Source organism: Belonocnema kinseyi, chromosome 9 (genome assembly GCF_010883055.1).
Source record: "Belonocnema kinseyi isolate 2016_QV_RU_SX_M_011 chromosome 9, B_treatae_v1, whole genome shotgun sequence".
NCBI lineage: Eukaryota > Metazoa > Arthropoda > Insecta > Hymenoptera > Cynipidae > Belonocnema > Belonocnema kinseyi.
The window spans coordinates 57,064,024-57,083,605 of record NC_046665.1 but is presented as its reverse complement, the minus strand read 5'-3'; the positions used below and the strand labels follow the sequence as shown (position 1 = coordinate 57,083,605).

Genomic DNA, 19,582 nt, shown 5'->3' with positions numbered 1-19,582 from the left:
GTAGTGTCGCTTTGCACTTAATCAGAGTAGTTTTTAGGGAGTGAATAATTTTAACGGTCTACCCTATGGGGTGTTTTAAAAGTTCCTCTCTTTCAGGTAGCTTAACGTATGTGTGTAAACGGGTCTGTTTAAGATCTCAGTGAGTAGCGACACTGTAAACGGGTCTGTTTAAGATCTCAGTGAGTAGCGACACTGCCTTGTTGAGCTGGTGCACTCGTGCCATCAATTAAATTTATTTAATTGATCAGGCCAGGATCATCCGAGATCGATCTCTGATTCTCAGAGCAAAGGCCGGACCCTGTTCCTGTACGAGTACTATGGGAGGGCAGGTAGCCCTTGATCGATTCGTGCTGTCGACCACCTGCCCATGCTGGGAAGGTCTCGTAGTGGCAAATGGTTTGAAAGAAGGTTTTTATAACTTTCTTTTGAGCTGTAGATGGGGTCATGCGCGCATGAGCCTGAAGGGGAGCGGTATTGGGCCAATATCGATCTCCCGCGATCAACACAGGTGTCTGCTCATCGAGTGTGACGTGTGATCGTAGTGTCGCTTTGCACTTAATCAGAGTAGTTTTTAGGGAGTGAATAATTTTAACGGTCTACCCTATGGGGTGTTTTAAAAGTTCCTCTCTTTCAGGTAGCTAAATGCCTCGTCATCTAATTAGTGACGCGCATGAATGGATTAACGAGATTCCCACTGTCCCTTTTTTTCTGTCCTCGCCAGCTCAGCGAGGACAGAAACCTCGCGTAGAGCAAAAGGGCAAAAGCTGGCTTGATCTCGATGTTCAGTATGCATAGAGACTGCGAAAGCACGGCCTAGTCTCCTTTGACTAGAAAGGATACGGCCTTAGAGGCGTTCAGGCATAATCCCACGGATGGTAGCTTCGCACAAACAAAAAAACTACAATACATGTACATTTGAATGCTCAAGCGACAAACATGAATTTTCTATAAAAAATTAAAATTCTAAACTTAAAAAGAATCGATTTTTAACAAAAAATGAAATACTTATACTTCCAAATAAGAAAAATAATTTGTTCAGCCAAAACAAAATTAATTTCCCAAGAATTAGTTAAATTTTCAAATAAATAGTTCAATTTTTAAACAAATAGTTAAAATTTCTGACAAATCGATGAAGTTCATGTAATAAAAGGTGGCGTTTTTACCAAGAATAGAGTAGTTCAGTTTTCAGAAAAAAAAGTTTTCACTAAAAAAGGACAACTTTGGACATAAAAGTTTAATTTTCAACTAAAATGATAAATCTTCAGCCAGAAGGATAAGTAATTCTTAACGAAACATATAATTTTTAATTTTTTGACCAGAAAGGGACGGACTAGGGGAATTCGACTGTCTAATTAAAACAAAGCATTGCGATGGCCCTCGCGGGTGATGACGCAATGTGATTTCTGCCCAGTGCTCTGAATGTCAACGTGAAGAAATTCAAGCAAGCGCGGGTAAACGGCGCTTTTTTCGAGAAAAAAAAACCTACGAGGACTACGACGTCAATGGTAGACTTTTTTTGTTATAGTAGTCGTTGAAGGTAGTTGTCGAAAATAGAATTTTTCGAACATTAGTGCCCATACACGTTCTCGTCACTAGCAGCGTCTTTTAAAAGGTAGTTCACAGAACTCTGCTAACATGACATTTATGGGTGTACTATTTCTGTAACCTAGGGACAAGATGGCGAGATTGTCAGTGCAGGATTTTCTTTTCCTGGACCCGAATTGATGGGGCGACAGCAGATGGTTGTGCTCCACGTACCAAGAGAGTCTGTTGAATATAAGATTCTACGCCTCTAAGGCCGTATCCTTTCTAGTCAAAGGAATCGATAGGCCGTGCTTTCGCAGTCTCTATCAAATGCATTATCAAATTCATCATCTGAGGGGAGAGTAGTTTCCTTTTTCTGAGCGCATTTTGACTCGTTTGTGGTTCGATTTGAAATCGCTCATTCTTTCGAGGCTCCTTCCTCTGATTTTTGAAAAAAAAAAACTCCAAACTTCCAGAATGGGTTACCCCGCACTTCGAGCTCGGATATTTATTCTTACATTCGGAATGCTTAATGTAAACTTGACCGGAAAAATCTCTTGCAGATCCCAATTTTTTATGCATCCTCAGTTTGAAGTTTCTACCTAATTAAGATTACCGAAGATTACATCACAATATTAAAAGGTACAATATTTTATATAGACTTTTAACGTATTTCGCGTCTTTTGGCGTAAAATTGGCATTTTATATGTTTGTATATGCATATTTATTTCGAAAAATAAATTAAAAACGACGACTTATGTCGAAAAATGATTTAACGCAACTTTGCCGGAATGTTCAAAAGCTGAAATTTCTTCCAAAAATTTTCCATGTATTTCGCGTCATTTTGTGCGAATTTTTAAAAGCTGTAATTGCCCTTTAAGACTTTATCTCGTATCTTGCGTCGTTGGGTTCAAAATTTAAATGATTCAAAATAGTATTTTAGTTAAATGATACGAAAGTAACAAATTCTATCAAAAAATTTTTCATCAAAAGTTCTGAAGACTTTTCAAAAGCTGTAATTCATCCATACAACTTTTTTCCGTATCTGCTGTGGTTTTGCCAAAAATTTACATTTGTAACATTTTTGCAAACATAAATGATGAGGATGTAAAAATTATTCCATATTTTAATGAGTAAAGACTTATTTTATGCATTAGAATGGTAATTTTAAATACAAGTTCTAAATTTAAAAAAAAAATTTATCTTAAAATTATTTCTATTAGAACGTTTTCTATGTAAAATTCTGAATTATAATTTAAAATAAAACTTCCTAATTTGGATGGTTTTAATTAAAAATAATTTATCATTGAAGGCTTTCAATTTGAAATTATATAATCTTTATCGGTTAAATTCCATTTATTTTAACTATACAAGCGTTCAATATTTGAGAGATCAATTTAATAAATTCTGATATTATTTGATTTTTACCTTTGCGAAATAATAGCAGAATTTTTATTTAAATACTTCAACCTTATAAGTTATACATTTGTAAAGAAAAGAACAAGTTTCGAAAAATAGTAAAAATTTAGTACAAGTTTAAGGAGTTATTTTGTACATCGAATCGATTAGTGCAGTTTACTTCTAATCTAGGATCAATATTGATTAGATTGTATCAAATTATTCAATAAAAATTTGCCACAAGGATTTGAAAATGTAACACATGTTTTTTTTATCCTTTTTAAACAAACATTTCTATTATTTAAACTTAATAGACCGGATTTGTGTATTACCAATTCAGTGGCGTAGCTAGGGGGAGGGGAAGGGGGCTGCTGCCCCGGGCGCAAACGCATGGGGCAGCAAAACGATCTTTGAAATGAATGGAGATTTCAGAATTATGGGCGGCAAATTATTTTCGGCCCTGGGCCGAAAATTTCGTAGCTACGCCACTGTACCAATTCAAAAAATGAATATTTACTTAATTGCAAAATTAGCATTACAATTAATTTATGTGGCGAACCTTTAATATTGTTACTAATTTTACAAATAAAATAAGGATTAGAATTGCAAAAGTATTATAATTTTATAGTAATTTGTTATTTTGTAAACCATATCAGAATCCCTACTTCTACTTTATCGGTGTTTAGAGAAATCTTTGCTAAGACAGGGATTTGCTGCGTGGAGCAACGGTTAATATAGATTTCACATCCTACCCTTAAAGCAACGATTTTACCTACAGTGAAAGAAGGAGCAAGGTAGTACCATGGACATAGGTCCATGGTACGCCACCTTTTGATGTCCCACGACAAAAATGGCAGCGCCCACATGTTTATATTTTCATTCACAGTTTGGCGGCAAAAACACTGGTGCGCATAATCAAATGACACATCGTAAGGTGGCGGCTCTCTCCACTCATGGAATTCTCCCCCCTCCCGTGGATCCAACCCCGCTCTCCCAAGTTAGGATGGCATGCCTAGTCACTTGTTTCCTATACCCATGTCTGTAACATATAGATTGCCGAGGAGGGCTCGCCAGTTCCATCTCGAGGGAGAGGGGGCATTCAGCCCAGTTTCCCGCCTTGAAGTGTCACAGGCGGCAATGTTCAAAAAGAACATTAAAGAGAAAATAAAGCATTAGGAAAATAATAGATTTAAAATTTAGAAAGGGACAAAGAGACAGGTTTTTATATTTGCAAGTTGGTTTCGCTTAAAAAATTGAAAACTGGCGTAACCATCCTGATTATGGGATTTGCTAGAAATTGATAGCTACAGTATAGAGAAGGGCATTTTAGAATTTTGGTTAGAGATTTGATAAGATTTATTCTAGGAGTGTTGAATGTGGGGCATGCCCAACGTTCATGGTCTAAGTCTTCTTCAATATTAGGGTCACATGGACGGCTTCCAGAAGAAATTATATTTTTCCGAGCCAGGCTGGCATTCAAGGCGTAGTGGTTGCTTCTCATGTGGGAGAGAAAAACAATCCACTCTCTACGATCCTGAAATGACCAGAACCAGGGTTTTTTACTGTGTTTATAATAATACCGAGTGTACGTGACGTCTTTATTTTCCCTTATTTTTCTAAAATAGTTGTCGCAGTTTGTATCTAAAGTTTCACGAGTTGAACTAAAGAAATCAGAGAATGAAAGGGAAATATTTAAGAGAGTTGCATCTCTGGATGCAGATTTGGCTGCCAGGTCCGCAGCTTCGTTGCTTGGTATGCCACTGTGGCCGGGTATCCAAACCAAGGAGGCTGTACAGTGGAGCTTGTTTAGAATGGCTAACCGGTTTCTAATTATATAAACTAGACCAGAGTTGATGGAGCTAGGATCAAATGGTATCTATACTTTGAAGAGCACTGAGTGAATCTGTGAAAATGACTTATTTAGGAAAGCGATGCTTTATAATAGAATCTAATGTATACAAGATGGCAATAGCTTTTATAGAAAAAATAGAGGCAAAACTAAATATTTTTTTCACGAGAGATTTAAATTGGCTCCAGGGCATACCACATCAAAGCTCAAGATGGACTCAGCCATACACTTTGAACCGTCCATGTAGAATGGGAGAGAGTCATGAAACTTTTCGTCTACTAGATCCTTAAAGAGTCCCACAGGGTCTGAACAGTTCTGGACTAAGCGTCCTAATGAAAGATCAATATTTGGAGAGAACAAGTGGTCTTCATACGGGAATTCATAGTGAGGGTGTGAGTCTGATTTACGAATCTGATATTTAAAGGGTTGAACTTTTTCATAAGCATTCAAAAGTACAAATTGATTTTTAATGTTCTTTCTATTCCTTTTCTCGTCACGCGATAATTGCAGCAATTTATCTGGGAGGGGTTGATCAAAGTCAGAGAAAATTGTTATGATATATTTTTTAGCCAAAAACCAACAGCGTCTTTTAAAAGGTAGTTCACAGAACTCTGCTAACATGACATTTATGGGTGTACTATTTCTGTAACCTAGGGTTAAGCTTATAGCTTCATTACGAATTTTTTTTCATTGAATGAAATCCTTATGTGATGTAAAATTAAAGATATGAGATCCGTATTCCAGACAGCTTCTGATGAGGGATGTATAGACAGTTCTTAGGATACAAGGATATGTACCTCAGCAAGTCCCCCTAAGAACTTTGAAAATATTTAAGACTTTACATATCTTGTCACAGAGGTATAGGAAGTGGAATTCAAATGTAAATGTATGGTCGAGAATAATACTCAGGAATCTAACTAATGGAGATGGCGGGATAATAACGCCATTTAATGAAAGGGTGTAACGAGGATTGTCGGTATCAAGGTTGCGTCGGTTGAAAAGGACCAGTTTTGGTTTCTTCAGAGCAAACCGCGAGTCCCCTGTTGTCCAGCAACTCTGAGAGTGTATTCAGACAATGCTGCAGAGAATGGATACAAACCACAGGATCCACAGAGCGACAGATGATGGCAATGTCATCTACGATTTCTATTATCAGGCAATTTCTAGGGATGGATGTGTGTATTTTCCTAGTGTAGATAGACTAATTAATGGGGCTAAGGATGCTTCCCTGTGGGAGGCCAACTGTGCTGAACCTTGGACCCACCAATTGTCCGGTGATCTGGAAGTAAACATTTTTACAGGATGCAGATCTATAGATAAAATGAACCATCTGTTGGGGGACACCCGACGAGATGGCCTTCAACGATCTCTCCATTTGCAAAACCCGAGAGGATCTCGGTTAACAAGATGGCGAGATTGTCAGTGCAGGATTTTCTTTTCCTGGACCCGAATTGATGGGGCGACAGCAGATGGTTGTGCTCCACGTACCAAGAGAGTCTGTTGAATATAAGATTCTCCATTGCCCTAAACAGGCAAGATGCTAAGGATATTAGACGGAATTTTCCAGGAGTAGATTTTGGAATAAAAAGAACGAGAAATTCATTCCAGGATTTATGGAAAGATTCAGACTGGTAGATTTCGTTGAAGATGTTAAGGAGAGTGATTCTGACTTCATTATGGAATCGTTGAATGGTGTTATAGTCAATTCTATCTAAACCTGGAGAGGATTTGGATTTCAGTGAGGCTAAGGTAATGCAGAGCTCAGACTCTGTGAAAGGAGCCTCCAAAAATTCGTTTCTCGGAAAGATATCGGGGAACGAGTCGAAGAACGCATTTGGAGGGCAAAGTTCCTCAGCCAAAGCATGCAAATTTTTAATCGTACTCTTGTCTGCAGAACAGGAGGCGTGTGCGGGCTGTGTAAATCTATTTTTAAAACATTTGACAACTCGCCAGATCCTTGAGATCGGAGTAGATCTATCTAGGGTCTCGCAGAATTTTCTAAAATTGATCCTCCCCGCAGTCTTGAGAGTACGCGTGGTTTTCGCCTCTATTCTATTGAGATTGATATATTTTGCATCGTTCCTGAGTCGTCGGTAGGCGTCCACGCATTTTACAAAGGCCTCGTACTTTAAGAGACAGTCTGAGCTCGTAGATTCAGACAACTTTGCATCTTGTAAAACAGATTCAGGAAGATGAGAATAGAACGAGAACCAGTTGATGCGTTTAAGTTTATATCTATTCGACTGAAATAGGGCTATCGGTACTTAAAGTCCTATTCTAGAAATAACGGACAAGTGATCGCTGCCCAAAGAGTCGTTTCAAACCCCTAAAGCGAAGAGTGTGAATAGATTCGGAGAAACGAAGCTCAGACCAATAACACAGCCACACAAAAAAAAGTGTGCGCATCTGGTAACAAGACACACGTATTCCTATGTATTTTGGGTCGCTGAATTCAAATTCGGTATCAAAAATCACCCATCACGTGATGGTTAAGCCATAACCTTAAAAAATGACGAAAAATCATGCACTGAAGCAAATAAATTTCAAAATAATGCCAGTGATGCAAATTTTCACTTCAAAAACATGTCGACAACTGTGAAGGATCAACCCTTGGCTGATATCAACTTATTTAACATAACTTTACCCAACAGAATCTGACCTAACCTAACCTGAATTAACAGAAATTTATTGAACTTCACGTAAGACTCTGGAAGCATATTTTCCCAGTAGCAAATGTGTGTTACATCGAATGGGTCAACTCGAGCCTAACCTATAAATAAATCTAACCTAGCCTAAACTAACCTAACCCAACCTCACGAAACACAATTAAACTAATTGTGTTGTCCCGTTGTGTTTGCGGTACCGTTTGAATCAGCTTGGGCTTAACCTGCAAAGAGGTCAAACCTATCCTAACCTGAAAAAACCTGACCTAACCTAACTTAACTTCACGTAACACAATTAAACTCATTGCGTTGTCCCGTTGTGTTTGCGGTACCGTTTCATTCAGCTTCGGCTTAACCTACATAGAGGTTTAACCTATCCTAACCTAAAAAAACCTGATCTAACCTAACCTAGCCGAATGAAATTCAACCACACGTGTAGCTATGTAAGCGTACCGTTCTCAGTCTTATATGTGTGCTATATTTAATAGGTTAACTCGATATTAACCTACAAATGAATCTAACTTAACAGAACCTAACGAAATTTTGCTTAACGCAACGCAACTTAACTTAAGTGTTCCCGTTGTAACACAATAAAATTCATTTCATTGTACTACAGGCGGTTAAAAATTTACACGCACATTACTCATTTGAAGAAACTTAGAATTACAAGTAGAATTGACCCCATTTTAATTAACCTGACAATGTTTGTATCAATTAAAATGTAGAACTGTAACTTAAACATGCAAATGAATAAGAGTTTTATTCAAAAATTTTTTCTCTCTGCTTTTCTTAAACTTAAAGTACCGCAAACACAACGGGACAACACAATCAGTTTAATTGTGTTTCGTGAGGTTAGGTTAATTTAGGCTAGGTTAGATTTATTTTATTTATTTATATATTTTATTTATTTATTATATTTATTTATTTTCTTGTTACCAGATCCGCACACTTTTTTTGTGTGTGGCTGTGTAATTGATGGCGGGCTTCCAGGACGGGTACGAAAGGTGGGTTCACCTGTCTTGAGGAGGATCAGATCTGTCTTATCCAAGGCAGAGCAAAGTTCAATTCGTCCTCTACAATTATGCGAGCTGCTCCAAAGAGAATTGTGGCAGTTAAAGTCACCGCTTATGCCAACCGATCTGCAATTCACATCTTTAATGGAGACGAAAAGTTGTTTCCACGTCACCGAATTCATAACATTAGTGGGGGTAGGCACTCTATAAACTGAAATAATCAGAAGCTCCCCTAGTGAGGTACCAATTGAGATGGCTAAAGTTTCAAGTTTGTCCTCCACGCTAGGACTAGAGATGATCCACGAGAAAGTGATCTCTCTTCGAAGGGCGATAACCAGCCCACCATGCCTATTACTGATTCTATCCGCTCTAATAATGTTAAAGTCTTTAATTTTTAAATTTTGTTTGGAAGTAGGTTTTAAAAAGGTTTTTGAAAGAAGGATAATATCAAACTCGTCCCTAATGTTTGAAAGGTAGCCCTCTTTATTCAGGGCGCCGAGCAATTGCACTGGGTGATACTTAAATTACTGAGTTGAGCCATTGTGTTAAAAAGAATTTGCTAGGCTCGACACACTGCATATTAATGTATTTAGACTATTTGCTCCTCCTCCGAATCAAGAGACTCCGAGGATAAGATCCCGAGTAGGTTCATCAGGGCAGATAGGATCGTGCTAACAGTCGGAGAGTTGAGCAAGTTCAAAAGGGTAGAAAAGGAAGAAAGAAAGGGGAGCGGTGGGTTAGGAAGGGAGAAAGAGTCGCCGAAAGAGAGGCTGAAGGTCCCTTGTACGAGGAAGGTTGGGAGCTGAGCTTCGAAGAAGCTGCAGTCCTAGGATTGGATGCCGAACGCCTTCCTGGAGTTTGAGATGAGGATTTCGGAAGGTGAGACGAAGCTTTTGCTGTTGACTTGGCGAATGATTGCTTTGAACGCTGAGGGCTAGAAATGTTGAATGAGGGTGCCGGAGCATCAATTCACCTCTGGAAAAATAGAAAAATGCCATGGTTGGGAGAAGTTAGAGGATTAGGTTGGAGCAGGAGTCGCGTAATCGACGCCCTTCCCTGATTTTAGAATAGCTTTAGCCTCCTTGAAGATCATCGTATACTTCATAGCAAAAATACGAAGCTTGCTTTGGAAAATGAATTCCGGACCTTTGTAAGCTGGAATGTGATCGCTTTTGCAGTTCACGTATTTAGGCTTGCCTGTCTCGTTAGTGCAGGGATGGGATTCGGTGTGGGCATCTGTAGCTCCACAGCGTTTGCAGCGTTGACTGGATTTACAATGTTTGCCGATGTGCCCAAAACGAAGGCGATTGAGACACATTCTTGGTTTAGGGATGTAGGAATCAGCCTGGAAAGAGGCCAAAAAGAGAGAGACTCTTTTTGGAAGACATGTTCCTTCAAAAATGATGAGGACAGTCTTTGAGGATTCAAATTTAGTTTATTGGGTTTCGGGGTCTTTCATTTTTCTGCTTAAACGGAAGGCGTCCAGAATCGCGTATCTATCCCTGAGTGGACCTAAAACCTGAAAATTCAGAAAAATTTCTTCCCTAGAAATCTCATGGGATACGCCGCTGTCACGTCACAGTCCGCTGTCACTGTCGTGTCCAGTTTGTCATTTTCATTTATCTCTGTCGAGTCCATTAGGGAATTATCAAATTCATCATCTGAGGGGAGAGTAGTTTCCTTTTTCTGAGCGCATTTTGACTCGTTTGTGGTTCGATTTGAAATCGCTCATTCTTTCGAGGCTCCTTCCTCTGATTTTTGAAGCGCTACCCGTCATGAACAGCAGAGCTTTCGCGCCAGATTCAACATCCTGAGAAAGAGAAGGGTAAGGGGGGTAAAGGGGCTCCTTTGTTGGATTGCCCTCACTACCCGACGAGAATCCATTAGAGGAGGCCATGCCTCCGGAAAAGTTTTAGAAATCAGAACACCTAAGGAGAAAGGGAAATAGCCTCGAGCACCGGAGCACAGGAGGGGAGGTTAGAGCCGAAACTCCAAGTCTTTATGATCGAAAACAACGAAAACACAAGTCATTTGCACCAAGTCCACGATTTCACCTGAGTGACAACCTACAGCCACCAACTGAAACATAGGGATAAGAAGAAAAATTATTTTTTACATGCGCAAATCGGTTTGGCCTCTAAAGTCAAATTAGGATTTAATCTTATCAGTTTCATCGAGAAAAATAAATTTATGTTTTGATAATACAATTGTATTTACCTTTTTTTCATGTATGACACTGGCAACTGCAAAATTAGATAACTTTAAACTTCCGCAGAAAATCTAGTGGAAATTTGTTTTAATGCCCAGGCATCAATTTCTATGCAGACGGTCACGACTTAATTTTTACATCCCGGCTTTGGTAGTTGGAATGTCATGTAGGTTTTGACTAACCTAAGATTTGGATATTGTATCACGCTAAGTACAATTGTTATTCCAAGACACTAATAGTCACTGGTAAATTGGAGGAAATTAAAGTTAAGTAATTATTATTATAGCTTACCTGTTTATCAACATCTATTTCACCCAAATAACGCCCGACAAAATTATCTTGACAGATGACTGACAGTTTGTAGAGTACACTTCACGTTGCTCTGGATGAGAAAAAACAGTCTCTAAATGGTGCTTTTCCGTAGATTCTCTTAATGAATCTGGGTGACTCAAATTTGTTGCAACTCAATTGAGCATCGATTTTGGTGCACTTTGGAGGATCGGCGATTTTCTGTGTAGGATAAATTGTTCGACATAGACAGACATGCAGACAGAAAAATTCGTAAAAACTTCTCTGATGAGAATGTAAAAAGATTAATTTTCTACCACAAAAGACGAATTTGCGACAAAACACGTTAATTTTGAAACAATTAGGGATGAATTCTGAACTAAAAATTACATTAAATAACAAAACAAATGTTACATTTTTAGTGAAGAAAATTATGACCACAAAAAAACTAATTTTAGCAAAACATTTAAATTTGTAACAAAATAGATAAATTTTAAACCTAAATGATGAATCCTTTAACAAAAAATTATTTTTTAAGAAAAGCGTTCGACATTCAATAAAAGATAGTGGAATTTTCAGCCAGAAAATTAATTTTTGAACCAAGAAGATTAATTTTCCACAGAAAAGATTAATTTTGTACCATATATTCAAATTTTAAAATAAAAGGATGAATTGTTAACCAAAAATAGTATCTCACAATTTTCAATTTAAAAAATTAATTTTTAATCGAAACACAGAAAAACGCTGATGTTAAATTTGTTGCAGCTCAAATTTCATTGGGCTCCCAATGATCATTTGAGAGAGTTTTCAAATCTCAGATGTATTCCTCTGAACGTAGGTGCCCATGTGGGCATCTAGGGAAAGTATTATTTGGAGACTGAATTTTGGCTCATGCAGAGTTGTGGAGTCTGAACTGCGCTGTCAGCCACCTGAATACCTGTCAAAGCAACTATTCGCTTTGCGATATTAGCCTAAATAATTATTAACAAGGAAACCAATTTAAACAATATTCACCTAATTTTCAAATTTCTTTCATTTAATAGGGCGTACCAGTCACTTAGAATAAAATTATAACTTCCTAATGCAACTTCCAAAAGTTAGGTTAGTCATGCCTGTCGACATTTAGACTAAAGCCGGGATGTATAGAAAAAGTCATAACCGTCTACATATACAATAAGGTATTTTCGCTCCAATCGCTAGCTCACTTCACTTCGCTGAATACTGAGGGCATAACAATTGACCAAATGCATAAGAATCGGTTAGTTTTTGCTCTATTTTTCTAATATCTTCGTAGAAAGTAATTTTTCTGTATAAGCGCAATTGAAAAATAGTTTTTCCTTTTTAGGGACTATTTAATGCAATAATAAAATGATAATAATTTTCATTCATGCGTGCATTAGGGCTGAGCGCTGGCTGTCTACCCTTTGAAGCGCGATTTCAAATTACATTGAAAAATAATTCTTGTAATTTAAATAAATAATTATTAAAATATACACAAGAATGTATACAAATTGTGGAACTTTTGATTTTAGACAAAAAAAAATTATAACACATATATCTTATGAATAACAGTTTATTTTCATTAAACTTGAAAGACTGACTAATATTTCTCTAAATATTTAATTCGAAAAGAAATTTCTTGGAAAAGTGATTGAAAATGATTAATTATAAGTTTTTAATCGAAAAGAACAATATTCTCAGATGAAATTATTTTTAGAAAAATTCAAATATTATCATTATTAAATTCTACAATTAACTTCTATATATTAAGCTGCAGAAACAGTATATGGATTTTCAACAAATGTATCTATCACAAAATGTTTTGTGAACTATAGGTCAGTTTTTGGAGTTCAATGAAGATAAACTATTATTTATAAAATATGTGTTATACGCTTTTTTCTTGCCTGAAATAAAAATTTACACAATTTGAATACATTCTTGTGCATATTTTAATAATTATTTATTTAAATTACAAGAATTGTTTTTGTTCAATTTAATTTTGAATCGCACGCCAAGTGTGGCCAACCAGCGTTCAGCCCTAACGCAAGCGCAGTAGCACAGGGTGCCAACATTGGCATCATTTGTCCACAGTGCAAACCGGAAAAATGAATCAAATCAGCTGGCAGGAAAAAGTTGGGATATGAAAGCCTCAATTAGGTATTTTCACCTTAACCATCAGTTAACTTCACTTTGTTAAAAGCTGAGGAGGAAAAATGGATCAAATGCATGGAACAAAACTTTATTTCTGTAATATATTTGTAATTAATAATCATTATTATTATTTTATTATTTCATTAAATAGTAATTAAAAAATAAAAACTATTTTTTAACTACACTTATATAGAAAAAATTACCTTTTACGAAGATATTAACAAAATAGGGCAAAAAAGAACTGAATCCCATACACTTGGTCCCTTATTTTCTCCTCAGCAATCTACTAAGTGAAGTTAGCTATTTATTGAAGTGAAAATACCTAATAGGCTTTTATCTTATCAGTTTGAAGGTTTCCGCCGCTATATTTGAAACATTGCAATGTTTCACGAAACTCCCAATGTTTCATGAAACTTTTCATCAGGTTAAAGTTTCATGCAAATTTACATCCCTACTCATCGCGAAAAACAAATTTCTGTTTTTATTATACAATTTTATTTACCTTATCTTTCATGTATGACACTAGCCACTGCAAGATTAGATATCTAAGGTACCTTTAAACTTCCGCAGAAAATCTAGTGGAAATTTGTTCGAACGACCAGGTATCAATTTCGATGCAGACGATCACGACTTAGTTTTTACATCCTGGCTTTGGTGGTTTGAATGTCATATAGTAGGTTTTGACTAACCTAACGTTTGGATATTATATCACGCCATGTACTATTTTTATTTCAAGACTATTTAGTCACTGGTAAATGGGAAGAAATAAAAAGTTAGGTAATTATTATTATAACTCACCTGCTTATTAACATCTGTTTCACTCAAATAACGCCCGACAAAATGATCTTGACAGTTGACTTGCAGTTTGTAGACGACACTTCACGTTGAACAGGATGAGAAAAAACAGTGTCTAAATGATGCTTTTCCCCTAGATTCTCCGAATAAACCTGTGTGGCTCAAATTTGTTGCAACTCTATTGAACACCGATTTCGTTATACATTGGAGGATCGGCGATTTTCTGCGAAATGAAGCGAGTTTTCAAAAAAATAATCAAATGATCCAAGAATAGTTGCAATTCCTTATTAGGGTTTAATAATGTAGTTATCAATTAAGCAAAAAACTAGAAAAAGAGGAATTTTCTTGATATCAGGGAAAAATAAAAATAATTCTATAAAAAATGAGAAAAGAGAGGAATGGGGAAAGCAGTGTGAAATCTAGAATTTAATTCAATTATTTTTTAAGTCTACTGTAGTATCTTTTGTAAAGTTTGCAAACTTGAAAAAAACTCAACTAAAAGAATTTAACTTTAATTTTTGCATAAAAAAATAGTTTAAAATTTAAGCATATTTTGGAAATTTTTAAACAAGATGTAGATTTTTGAATATTTTAAAATATAATTTTTAAGCTTTTCAAGGATTCGAGAAGTTTGTAAGATAATAAAGTTTCTTTATTAAGATTACAGGGGAAATCTTAATTAAACTATTTTGTGAACAAGCAAACAAATCAAAATAATATTATTCGAATATAAGTTTTAAAAATATACAAAGATCGTTTTAAACTTAAAAAATATTGCAACAAATTTAAAAAGAAAAGTAGAGTTTTTAAGTTTTATAGCAAAAAATGTTGTATAGCGTTTTGAAAAGTTTAAAAGGTTTCAGAAGACTAAATTAGTCCAAAATTATAAAAAAAAGAATCTGTAAAAATGTGAGCCAATTTTTTTCATATTATAGAACTTTCTCAACATTTAAGGAAAAAACGAATCTGGAAGATTTCTCGACAAATCAATGTATAATTCGTGCTACTTTAAAAGATACGGAGGAAGTGTGGAAGTTTTGAATAGATTTAATATATTTTAAAACTGAAAGATTTCCGGAATTTATCAAATATTTTTTCATTTTTCTTAGCCTTAAAAAGTCCTAAATATTTCTTGAACAGAATTGCCTTTTTCTTCAAAGTCCGTAAAATTTTGGAAAATAAAAAAAAGTTATCTTAGACATTTTCTAGATACTTTTTTGAAATATTTAAAACCTTCAAAAATATTTTTAAATTTTCTCGAGAAACGTAGTAAAATTTTATTTATATAACTTTCAAGCTTTTTCCTTTCAAATTATAACTTGCCTATTATTTTCTTGTTTAAACAATCTTTTTATGTTTAAAATATAACAAATATGTTGAAAATTCGTATTTTTTGATTGACAGTTCATTTCTTTTGGAAGAAATTTGATCTTTTTTTATTAAAATTGCAACTGTTTGGTTTAAAACTAAAATATTTTTTGAGGTTTCATCTTTTTTTTTTAAATTTACCTTCTGGGTTAAGTTAAACTACATTTTTTTAATTTACTTTTTTGATTGAAAATATAACTAGTTTGTTAAAAATTCGTCTCTTCCTGACTGAACATTAATCTTCTCAGTTCATAATTGGTCTTTTATATTTTTCGGTTAAAATTTCAACTATATTAAGTTGCTTAAAAAGTTTCGGCACACAATGGTGGCCATCATCAGTGAGTTTTATTAAATCTGTGAAAAGTATTATCTTGCAGCTACACAGTTTTACAATTGGAAGCATTTATTTTTTAATTAATATATTAGTTGTGAAATAATAAAAAATGAAAATTCCTTAATTTTAAATTTAAATTTTGTTTATTTTTATTAAGAACTATTGATAAATCTTGCAGTATTCTTAAAACATTACATTATTGAAACGAAGTACAATTGATGAGAAAACAATACCAATGTAGTCGAAAAAGTTTTCTCACCAAGTTTTTATTTAATGAAAAATTTGCGACCGAAAAAAGTTTTTTAAAAATTATTTTTTCAGTGACGTATATGTAATTCAATTAGACTTTTATTATTTTATTTCTTTTTGTTACTTTTCGAATAATTTGTTCATACGAAAAATATTATTGTACCCAGTTGTTTGTGGCAGAGAAATAATGTGTGTAATGTGTTTTTTGGTTATCCTGGGGAATCGTGTCTATGAATATCAATTCTTCTACATTTGAAATTTGCACAGTAGTATCAGTAATATATTGTAAAAAACCTTATACAGATGTAAATTGTTGTATAGTAGGCAAATATACTCTAACTAAATTTTATACTCAAATAAATTTGTGCAGTATTCAGAATAATATCAAGAAACATTTATTTAAAAAAAAATTAATTCAATAGTTTAAAAAATTTGTAACCTGAAAACTAATAATCAATCAAATTTTTAAAAATTAATATTTAATAAAAATTATAATTTTCTATTAAATTTTTTTTGCTCAAATATAAGAACTATACTACCCATAACTGAGTGCTGAAGTATATTATAGATTACTCGCTCGATTCTAGTACGGTTGTAAGAAACTCCTCCCAGCCACAGGCGCCGTGGCTTAGTTGGTTAAAGCGCCTGTCTAGTAAACAGGAGATCGAGGGTTCGAATCCCTCCGGGGCCTTGGATGTTATTTTTTGGCTTCTTTTTTATAACATGAAAATATTATTTTTTATATTCTTACATGATAATAATTTTTAATAATATGTTTTTTAAATATTATATATTCTTCGTTAAATTTACATCAAGGTAACCATCTGAAAGGATTTCAAAGATTTTGAAAATTTTAGGGAGTTTTAAAAGATTCCAAAGAATTTTCAAGACAATTAAAAAATGTCGAGGGAATTCAAATATTTCGGGGTAGTTTAAAACGTTGCATGCCATTTTTAAGAGATTTAAAAAGTTGCAAGTTTTTTAAAAAGATTTTACATCCAGATGTTTAGGGTTATTTTAAAAAATCCCATTTAATTTTTTTAATATTTTAATAAACTAAAGGGATTTTTAAGAATTTTGAAGGTTTTAACGGATTTTTCAATATTCCAAGAAATTTTCAAGCTCATTAAAAATTTTGAAGAATTTCGAAGGATATGAAAATATTTTATAAGACTCTAAGGAATTTTCTGGAGCTTTACAACATTTCAAGAGATTTCAAAAGATTTAAAATATTTTAGGGTATTTTAAAATATCTCGTTTTTCAATTTATTTCAATACTTTAATGGTATTTCAATGCACATAAAATATTTTAGGGTGTTTTTAAAAATTTCATGAAATTTTTTTATGCTTTCAAGGTTTAAGGATGTACACTACGTACAATCAACCTCAAAAGTTTGCCTATCATTGAAATAATTGAAAAAATCGCCAAAAATAGTTCTGGTATTAATTTCTTTAAATGTTGCCGTAAGCTTCTAAGCACACTTCAGAAAAAAATAATACGGGTTAAAATGGTTCGTTTAACAATCGTTATTTAGAGGTTGTAGTTTTTCCTTTCTCTTTAGGGAAAAGTTACAATTATTTAATCATAATGATCCAGGTCTCATTTTATTCTTTGACGGATTCTCTAAATTTCTATTTGGTTTGATTTTATTTTTAAAGTTAATTCAGAAATCATGCAATTATTATTGTTCTAAACAATCATAGTTTAAATTTTAATTAACACAGCCCAAATAGAATTGTAGAGAAACCTTGAAAGAATAAAATCAGGTTTTGATCATTAAGGTTAAATAAGAATTGTAATATTTTCCTAAAGAGAAAGAAAAAACTAAAACTCTTTATAACTACTGTTAAATAAACAATTTTAAACTGAATTATTTTTTGTAACCTACATTTAGAAGCTTCCGTTGACATTTCCAGATATCAATCATAGATTTTTTTTCGATTTTATAAATTATTTTAAAGATTGGCGAACTTTGTGATTGATTGTACCTAGTGTAAATCCTTAAAGAGATTTCAAAGAATTTTGAAAGTTTCAGGGTCGTTTTTAAATTTCCGAGATTCAAAGGAATTTTCAAGATTTTTGAAAAGTTTCAAATAATTTTAGAATATTAAACATATTTTAGGGTATTTCTAATTATTCAAAAAAGTTTTTGAGTGCTGAAAAAATTCGAAGGTTTTCAAAATATTTTAAACGATTCCAAATATTTTAGGCTATTTTAACACATTTCATTTTTCAAATTATTTCAATAATTCGATGGGATTTTACTACATTTGAAATATTTCAGGGTAGTTTTGAAAAATCAAAAAAAAAATTCAAAAATTTTAATAATTTTAAGAGATTTAAATTATTTGAAGTTGATTTGTAATACTTTATATTATTTGTAAATATTCCAAGGAATTGTTAAGAGCTTTAGAAAGTTTCAGGGGATTTCAAAAGATTTTAAAGGTTTTCAAATATTTTAGGATATTTTCAGATTCCATTTTCAATTTATGTCAATAATTTAATGTTTTTTCAGCGGATTTGAAATATTTTAGGGTACTTTTAATAATTCTAAAAAAATTTCAAGAGTTAAAAAAAATGAAAGGGATTACAAAAGATTTTGAAGTCTCAACAATATTTTAGGGTATTTTGAAAGATAAAATTGTTTCATTTGTTTTAAAATTTGAATAGGATTTTGACGTATTTAAAATATTTTTGGGTAATTTTTAACATTACAAGAATTTTTTAAAAGATTTTAATGTTTCCAAAGGATTTCAAACAATTTTGAAGGTTTTAGGGTATTCTTAAAAATTCTAAAGAATTTTCTAGAGCTTCACAAAATGTCAAAGGATTTCAAAATATTTGAGATATTTTAGAGGGTTTTAAATAATTCCAAAAAATGTTGAAGACTTAAGAAAAATTCGAGGGATTGCATAATATTTTTAAGTGTTAAAAATAGTTCAGGGTATTTTAAAAGGTACAATTTTTTCATTTATTTCAAGAATTTAATGGGATTACAACATATTTGAACTAGATTAGGGTAATTTTAAAAATTCCGAGATATTTTTAAAACGTTTCAATGATTTTTTTAGAAAAATTATTTCTTCTGTCTTACGGTCACGGCAAAATAAAAACAAATTAGAGCTATCAATTCAATTCCATTTATTTTTAAAACAAAAATTAAAACTTCGACGACGTTTTGGCATCACTGCGTGCCTTTTTCAGAGTATCTTAGTTTAAAACGATTTGTAAGCGAAACAATAATCATTCCAGTTTTGGAGTTGATACGTGTCAATTTTTTTTGTGTCATATTTAAAATAGTTTATGCGTTATTAAAGTTTTAAAAATATAAGACTCCAGACATTGATTGAGGATGAGTAAAAAGAGAAAACCTCATAAAATTGAAGAGGCTTTTTTCAGCGTAAAAACTACATTATTAACGATTATGAAACCGTTCTAAGTGTTTTGGAAACAACGACGAACATATGACAAGTTTTTTATAAATTTAGTTTTAACTTAATTTAAATGAATTTAATTTAATTTAAATAAATTAATTTAATTTAATTTAATTTAATTTAATTTAATTTAATTTAATTTAATTTAATTTAATTTAATTTAATTTAATTTAATTTAATTTTATTTAGTTTAGTTTAGTTTAGTTTAGTTTAGTTTAGTTTAGTTTAGTTTAGTTTAGTTTAGTTTAGTTTAATTTAATTTAATTTAATTTAATTTAATTTAATTTAATTTAATTTAATTTAATT

The 19,582-nt window shown here is 33.1% G+C and overlaps 1 non-coding gene across 1 annotated transcript; it reads left to right on the top strand.

Moving 5' to 3' along the window:
• The first annotated feature begins 16,458 nt into the window (after positions 1-16,458).
• Trnat-agu lies at positions 16,459-16,532 on the top strand. The gene has a single exon. It is a non-coding gene; the product is annotated as a tRNA-Thr (tRNA).
• Positions 16,533-19,582: the final 3,050 nt, after the last annotated feature.